Source organism: Triturus cristatus, chromosome 12 (assembly GCF_964204655.1).
Source record: "Triturus cristatus chromosome 12, aTriCri1.1, whole genome shotgun sequence".
Classification (NCBI taxonomy): Eukaryota; Metazoa; Chordata; class Amphibia; order Caudata; family Salamandridae; genus Triturus; species Triturus cristatus.
In genome coordinates, this window is record NC_140595.1 from 439,726,914 (window position 1) to 439,736,165 (window position 9,252).

The following is a 9,252-nucleotide window of genomic DNA, read 5'->3' on the forward strand; positions in this document are numbered from 1 at the left end:
TTGGCATTTTCTTGGAGGTCAAGTCATTAAGTGGTGTCACAATGGACCCATAGTTCTTAACAAACTTTCTGTAGTACCCAGTCAGGCCCAAGAAAGCTCTGACCTGAGTCTGGGTAGTTGGAGGAGTCCAGTCCTTTATGGTCTGGATCTTGCTCTCCAGTGGTTGAACTTGACCCCCACCAACTAGGTGGCCCAGGTATACAACCTTGCTCTGCCCTATCTGGCACTTAGTGGCCTTGATAGTGAGGCCTGCCTTTTGCAGGGCCTCTAAAACATTCCTCAGGTGGACCAGGTGATCCTCCTAGGTGGAGCTAAAGACAGCAATATCATCAAGATAAGCTGCACAGTAATCATCCAACCCAGTACGGACTTGATTCACCAACCTTTGGAAAGTGGCAGGTGCATTCTTCAAACCAAAGGGCATTACCACAAATTGATAATGTCCTCCTGGGGTCGAGAAAGCAGTTTTGGCCTTTGCATTTTCAGCTAGTCTGATTTGCCAGTAGCCTGCTGTCAGGTCAAATGTGCTCAAAAACTTAGCAGCTGCCAGTCTGTCAATGAGCTCATCTGCCCTAGGTATTGGGTGGGCATCTGTCCTAGTGACAGCATTGAGACCTCTGTAATCCACGCAAAACCTCATCTCTCTCTTACCATCTTGGGTGTGAGGTTTTGGCACAAGAACTACAGGACTTGCCCAAGGTCTCTCTGAAGGTTCAATGACTCCCAGCTCCAACATCTTTTGTACCTCAACTTTTATGCAGTCCCTGACATGGTCAGGTTGCCTGTAGATTTTACTCTTCACAGGCAGACTGTCACCAGTGTCCACCTCATGGGTGCACCAGTTTGTCTGACTTGGGGTCAGAGAGAACATATGTCTGTTGGATTGCAGAACTTGTCTGCAGTCCTGTTGCTGATGGACAGTGAGGCTGTCAGAAAAGACCACACCATCATCTGAGCCATCATCAGGGTTCTGAGTCAACAGGTCTGGGAGAGGGTCACTCTCTTCCTCCTGCCCCTCATCTGTCTCCATGAGTAAGCCCATGTCTGCCCTGTCAACATATGCCTTTAATCTGTTGACATGAAGCACCCTGTGGGGGCTTCTGGGAGTCCCAAGGTCCACCAAGTAGGTGACTGCTCCCTTTTTCTCAACAATAGTGTGGGGTCCAGACCATTTGTCTTGGAGGGCTGCTGGGGCCACTGGCTCCAACACCCACACTTTCTGCCCTGGCTGGTAAACAGTCAGCACAGCCTTTTGGTCATGCCAAGCTTTTTGGAGTTCTTGGCTTGCCTCAAGGTTTTTAGAAGCCTTCTTCATATACTCTGCCATCCTGGAGCGGAGACCAAGTACATAATCCACTATATCAAGTTTGGGTTGTCTGAGAGGTCTCTCCCATCCTTCCCTTACTAAACATACAGGTCCTCTTACAGGATGCCCAAACAAAAGCTCAAAAGGGCTGTAGCCAACCCCCTTTTGTGGGACCTCTCTGTAAGCAAACAGAAGGCAGGGTAAAAGGATGTCCCATCTTCGCCTAAGCTTGTCTGGTAAACCTTTTATCATTCCCTTTAGGGTCTTGTTGAATCTCTCAACAAGCCCATTGCACTGTGGGTGATAGGGTGTGGTGAACTTGTAGTTCACACCACATTCCTTCCACATTGCAGTCAAGTATTCTGACATGAAGTTGGCACCTCTGTCAGAAATGACCTCCTTTGGAAAGCCCACTCTGGAGAATACTCCAAGCAGGGCCCTTGCCACAACAGGAGCTGTTGTGGTCCTCAGGGGAATAGCTTCTGGATACCTGGTGGCATGGTCCACTATCACCAGTATGAATCTGTGCCCAGATGCTGTTTGTGGGTCCATTGGTCCTACAATATCTATGCCCACTCTTTCAAAGGGAACCCCCACCACAGGTAGTGGTATGAGGGGGGCCTTTGTGGTGCCACCTGATTTGCCACTGGCTTGGCAGGTGACACAAGAGCGACAAAACTCCTTGGTATCTTCTGACATATGGGGCCAGTGAAAGTGAGGGACAAGCCTGTCCCAAGTCTTGTTCTGGCCTAAGTGTCCTGCAAGGGGAATATCATGGGCCAAGGTAAGAAGGAAGCCTCTGAACTTCAGTGGTATGACCAACCTCCTGGATGCACCATGCTTGGGGTCTCTAGCCTCTGAATACAGTAGCCCTTCATCCCAATACACTCTATGGGTACCTTGAGCATTCCCTGCAGCCTCAGCAGCAGCCTGCTGTCTGAGGGGTTCAAGAGAGGGGCAGTCTAATTGAGCCTGCCTCAGATCTGCCCTTGAAGGTCCCCCTGTCCCAAGAAACTCAACCTGATCAGGTTCAAGTTCTTCTAGGACAGTTCCTTCAGGGCTCTCAGAATCATCCTCCTGTGAGGGCTGATCCAGTGCCTGAGGCAGGGGGGAAGGCACAGCCTTTACCCTACTGCTCTTTCTCTTGGGTTGTGACTGGTCCATAGTTTCAGGATCCAGCACTTGTTCAGTGGTGCACTTTTTGGCCTGTGACCTGGTCACAGCAAGGACATGTGCATCTATCCCCAGAATTTCTGCATGGGTCCTATACTCCACTTCAGACCAAACTGAAGTTTCAAGATCATTGCCCAGTAAAGACTCTACAGGAAGGTCTGAACTAACAACAACTTTCTTGAGGCCAGTTACTCCTCCCCAAGAGAAGTTAACAATAGCCACACTATGGGAGGTAGTGGCATTGCTAGCGTTGGTCACTAGGTAATTCTCACCTAGTATGATCTGTCCAGGGTCCACAAAGGCAGGTGTCACCATTGTGACACTAGCCCCAGTGTCCCTGTAGGCCTGAGCCATTCTTTGGTTGATAAAAGGAGTCTGTCTGTACTTGCCCAGGTTACTGGGGCCTACAAGTAGAGGACAAAGCTAAGTCCCCATCACAGATCAGAACAGCCTGAGTAGGTATTCTGACTAGGCCAGAATCCTCCTCAGTTCCCAGGGTTAACCCTACTACACCCTTTTGCTGGGAACCACCACTTACAGCTGAACTAGGGGGTACAGTTGCCTTAGGGGCAATGGTGGCTGGGGGCTTATCCTTTTTGGTGCACTCACTCAACCAATGTGAGTTGGACTTACAATAATTGCACCCTGGTTTCTTTTGGCCATCTTTCTTTTTATCCTTTTTGGGACCACCCTCCCCCTGAGCCTTTTGGGGGCCTGGTGAAGACTTCTGGTCTTTTTGTTTCTGATCATTACCCTTCTGGTCTGCCTTTTTCTGATCACCGCCCTGGTTCTGTTTTTTCTGCTTAACTCTAGTCCTGACCCATCTATCTGCCGTCTTTCCCAATTCTTGGGGAGAAGTCAGATCAGAATCAATCAGGTGTTGATGCAGTAGCTGGTTTTGACAGTTGTTAAGGATTTGTTCTCTCATGATCAAATTATACAATCCTGTATAGTCCTTAACCTTACTTCCCACTAGCCAGCCTTCCAGAGCCTTAGTGGCACAATCTACAAAGTCAGTCCAGTCCTGAGTCTGTGTCTTCTGGGTATCCCTGAACAACAACCTGTATTGTTCAGTGGTTAGGCCAAACCCATCAATTAGAGCACTCTTCAGGACAGTGTAATTGTCTGCATCCTCAGCACTAACTGTGAGGAGCTTGTCTCTACAAGATAGCTGCCCACTGACTTTGGGGTACCTGCTGTACTTTGCAAGCTCTCTCCAAAGCAGTTATCCATTTGTGGATGTCATCCCCATACTTGTAGGGAGGGACAATCTTGCTCAGGTTTCTATTATCATAGTGCCTGTTTCTATCCTTAGGGATATTGCTGCCACCAGTGGGTTCTAACCCACTTAACTTTTGCTCTCTAGCCAGAGCAAGCTTCTCCTTGGCAAGGGCAAGTTCTTCCCTCTCAATCCTCAGATTAGCTTCCCTCATTCTGGCTTCATGCTCTTTTCTCTGGGGGGGAAGTCATTCCCCTGTGAGAAGAGGCATTAGAGATGCTAGAGACATGGGAGTGGATGGATTCCCTTGAAGGGGATCTGTCTCTCCTGCTTCTCTGGTTAAGCCCACTTGGGGGTCTGTATGGGGGGACCCCATGCAAACTCCCATGTAAGCTTAGGTTAGCCTGGCTAAGTCTTCCTACTTGGCCCTGGCTGTCTACCTCTTCATCTGAAGTCCCATCTGACTCATCTGTGGTGGGTAGACCCTCCCCTGTACCTGGGGTACCAGCCTGTGAGGCCCTAAGAGCATCATATTCCTTTAGGATCTGCACTAGCTGAAGGAGGGTAGGGTTTGCACCCTGTTTTAACTTTCTTGAGGTACACAATTGTCTCATCTCCTGAAAAGTTAGGGTATCATATCTAGAGGGGATCTTTTTCAGACCTGCCCCTCCTGAGAGAGCATCTCCTTGATCTCCTCCCAGAGACATGATCTAGTGAGGGCGTGGTGTGCGCACCTTCCTACACTAGTTGTTTCTACTAAACCTCTCTAGTAGTTGTAGTCAGGGTGTGTTACTCCCTTCAACCTACAACAACTAAGTCCAGTAGGACTTAAGTATTATAATCTATGTTATATGTACCTAAACAATATCTGTGTGATCTTTCAATTTAGTATCTCAAGATTACAATGGTATTACAACAGCAAGCTCAGATCCCAACCGCTGCTCACCAATGTGAGAAGTTGGCCTGATGTATGATGTCACTAGTTCTAGTGTACACCTTATATCAGTCCAAACAACCCTTATGGTGATTGGTTGTAAAGCCAACCTTATAGACCAGCTATCCTAGTGGTAGCATGGACAAGAGCAGTCTTAGGCTAAACTCTGAATGGCATGTGAAGCCAGCTGTGATACCATATATAATCCCTTGAATACCAAATGAAAGGACACCACAACAGATATATATATAAAATAAAGTGTATTTATTCTAGTCAAACCCTCAGCACTCTTTATGAGATTCGAGGTAAGTACAACACAGTCTTATTCAAGCATACATTAAGTCACACAGGTAAGTAATACAGTTAGGCACTAGGGGCCACGCAAACCATATACTAAAGAAGTGGTATAAGGACCACTGTCACGGAAATAGAATAGGCCTAGGCCTAGGGGATCGCTGGGGCTACACTACACTACCAACAGTTAGGAAGTGGGAGGCCCACGGGATTCAGGTGCAGAGTGGAAACACTCACGTGTAATGCGTATAGTCGATAGAAATAGTACAGTTCTGAAATAAGCAGTTTTAGGACACTTCTGAAGCAACTAGGAAGTCGAGACTCGGAAACTAGACCCTAGGATAGTCACTACCCTCGTGAGCACCGAAGTACCCAAGTTACCTAGCCCACGGGCTGCGGGTGCATAGGTGTGAACTTGCGTCGGGTTTCGTCGTGGACTTCTATGGATGCCTGAAGGAAAGTTGCTGACAGGCAGTCAGTGCAAAGTGTCCGGTGGATCCCAAGGCCGGGATCAAGAAGGAAGGGTACCTGCAAGCAGAAGGGACAGAGTCAAGGTCACTAGCCAGTGACCACGTGGAACCAGGAAGGAACCGGGCGATGTCGTGAAGATTGCAGGTGAAGGGTGAAGCTTGGCGCTGCAGCCACGGGTACCAGGAGACGTCGAGGACGACCAGGACCAGGAGGCGAGCTGTCCCACGAAGGCTCTTGCTGTCGGCGGCGTCGAACTCGAACTAGGACTCACCAAGCCTTGGCAAGCGGAACCCACGAAGAACGGAGGACTTGCTTCTGGTGCAGACCAGGAAGGTCTGGGGAGCTTCTCTTTTGCAAAGAAGCGGGAGCCAGTCTGGAGGAGCCAAACCAGCGGTGAAGATTTCAAGGTGTGTCGTCACAAAGGCCGCTAGCCAACGGGCAAGCAACCGGACAGACGCGGCAAGCAGGAAAATGCGGAAGGGCCCCACGCAGGACTCGTGGAGTGTGGGGGGCTGATCTTCGGTGCAGATGGTGCTTGGGGCTGGGGCTGGGGCTTCTCAATCCCCGGTGCACAACTTCGAGGGTACCTCAGAATTTGCGCTGGAAGATACTCGCCACTTTTCCCTGGTAGCGGGTCCCACGTCTCTCGTCGCCTCCACGGATCTCAGCTCGGCTGTGGATGTGGATCAGGGTCGGAGAAGTCTGGAAGTCAAGGCTCTGGTCGGGCTCTGCAGTCGGTCCCTCGTAGAACTTCAGCAAAGCAAAGGGTAGTTTCTTGATGGTGCCTGTTTGCACAGGGTAGCCACTCCTTGGCCACAAGGGAGATTCTTCAGTCTTCTTCTTTCGTCGAATGTCGAAGGTCCAGAGTTTCTGTTCAAGTTGCAGGTTCAGGATAATCTAATCTCTTGGGGCCCAGCTACCACTCTTATACTAATCTGGGGGGCTGGGTTGCCTGCTAGGTCACGCCTTATGGGTGGGACCTGGGAGGGGGGTGGTTACACCCCCTTCCCTTTGTCCAGTTTCGCGCCAGGACTGGGGCTGGTGTGCCCTAGCACCGGTTTGAACTGGACTATGCATGGGACACCTTGTGTGCCCCAGGCAGTGTCTCATTTCATTTATCCCTCCCTGCCCCAATACACTAAGGCCTGTCTGGGGTGGTGCTCGCACCTCCCAAGGCAGGAAACCTATTGTCCAAGCCTCCCTTGCCAGGATCACTCCCAGCAGCAGGAGGTCAGACTTGTGTCGTGGCAGCAGCATCCATTTTGTGATGCTGGGGCTCTGGTTAACTTTAACCGGGTAAGTAGGTTACAACATGTCTTCTCCCTCTAGAAGGGAGGGATAATATCCTCATCACCAGAAATGGGATGAGGGTATTATTCCAAAGTGTTAGACACCTTACACGACATGTTTTGATAAAGACAAACCATAGTTACCATAACCGTTTAAGATTATAAGGCACTTTAAGAGTATATGGTAGGCTATATCATAGAACAGCTATAAGGACATGGTTCCGAAAGCTGCAGACAGGCTCAGCTCATGCCAGAGCACCATCTCACATGTTACCAAGCACTCTGCCTCCAGGATTGTTAAGGCCTGCCATAGGAGTGGCTGATAGGTACACATGTGTCTATATCTAAGATAGGTATAGGAATACTACACCTAAGCAAGGGGTGATTACACGACCTTGCCCCAGCTGAGTGATCAGCCAGTTGTGTCATAATGGAAGGCCAGGCCAGGGGTAGCATAATACATGCTGCAGCCCCTGGTAGGCCTAGGGTACACCTATGCCCTGGGTACCTAAGGTACACTGTACAGGGGCCAATAAGGTGATCCTATCCAAATGGGTTATGCACCTAAAGTACATAGTATTAAGTTAGAGAGAGAACAGCAGGGCTGTGGGTCTGATTAGCAGGCCCACAGCCACATCTAAGTCGAAAACCAGTAAAGCAAAAGCAAAAAGTGGGGGTGAACATAGAAAGCAGACCCTATCTCCTACAATGGTGATGATTTTTTTCAAACGATTGGACCCACCGACGTCTTATTCAACGTATTTGAGTCTATTTCATCTTTACCATACAAAGCAAAATGGAGGACAAAGGCAAAGCACGAGAAATTGAAGAAATAAAAACAGATACGATTTTATGTTCAACGTTGGAGATTCCTGTTGTTTGACCCTCTACGGCGCATTGTGGTAAGGTACATTTTCTTGTCACTTGCAGTTACTTGTTTGGTCAACCGCCACCGTGTTATTTTTCAAAGCCATTGCTCACGCTTAACGAGTGTTTCATAGCGCATTGTTTAAACCTAATTCTTGCGCTTACCGTATTTATTTCAGCGCTCGAGAATATGTTCTTTGTTTGCTGACTGCTGCACTCGAATGTTGGCGTGATCCTCATTCTAACCTTTCTTCGAATGCAAGTTGGATTGTAGAACTGAACGTTGCCACAACTACTTCACCTTTCTTTAGAGAGCAAGTTCAGCACGTTTTTTAGGGGCCATCTTTATTAATTGTGAAAGTTCTCATTGTCATTTGTATTTATACGTCGATCATGTATTAACTAACTACCGGAGCAGTCAATTTTGAGTGCTTTAAATCCGTATTTGTATAGCACAAATTACTCACCCTTACGGGTCTCAAGGCGCTGGGGGCCGTCGTGGAAATTAAGTGAGCAATTGCCCAGAGTCACATGGTGCTGATCTGAGCTGCTGCAGGAGCCGGAGATCGAACCGTGAACCCTGTGCTCCGAAGTCAGCTGCCCTGGCCGCTGGACCACACCTCTCCACTATCAACGATAACTTACTCAGTGTGGAATAAATACTGGATCAGTTCACAACTTCTCTCAATTTCAACATTTACAAATGATATTTTATTTATTCCATTTATTTTATTTTGTTGACATTGTGCTTGCTGTACATTCTGTGACAGGCACACATTGACTCTTTGTCATGGCTTCGGTGAACACTGTTATGCAACCATCTCCATTTCTCCAAAATCCGGGTAAACTATCAACATATTGGCATAAATGGTATAGAGTGTTTGAAAATTATCTTGAAGCTATAGATGCCAGCAAATTTTTATCTTCAAGGAAAAGAGCTTTGTTGTTCAATCATTTAGGCAGTACTGGACAAGAAATTTTCCAGTTTTTCCTGCACCTGCCGGTGATGAAACTTGGAATGTTTTCAAGGAAGCTTTGACACTTATTGGTAAACACTATGTTGATCGGTTATGGTCGAGAGACACAAGTTTTTTAAACGCAAACAATCGTCAGAAAAGTCTGTTGAAGATTATTTGGCAGTTTTGCGTGTTTTAGCCTCAAAATGTGTATTTGGAAATTATTTAGATACTGCTTGATGTGATCAATTAGTATTTAATTGCTTCAATAAGAAGATTCAAGAACATATTTTAACATGCAAAAATCCATCGCTTGAAGAAGTTATGGATATAGCTAGAAGTATTGTGCGTTCCATTGTCTCTTCTAAAATTTTAACTGAATCTTCTACTGCAATTTCTTCAGATAATACAAAAGTAGTACAAGTAGCTGCATTATCTAATGTTTGTGATTCTGATGTTAATTTTATTTCACATAAGAACATAACAAAGAAGACAGGTGAAAAGCGGATTGGGGAAGCATGTTACAGGTGTGGATCAAAATTTCATATGGACAATTATCCCAATTGTCCTGCTCAAGGTAAAAGGTGCAACAATATGTAATTCTAACAAAGCAAAGTTTAAAGTTAGTCAACTTGATGTCGAGAATGACATTATGTGTGAGGTGATTAGCAATGTTTCATTATCTGTTGAGGTTAATTCATTAAGTGATTCTGAAAAAAGTTGCAAAGGTCCCATTTGTGAAG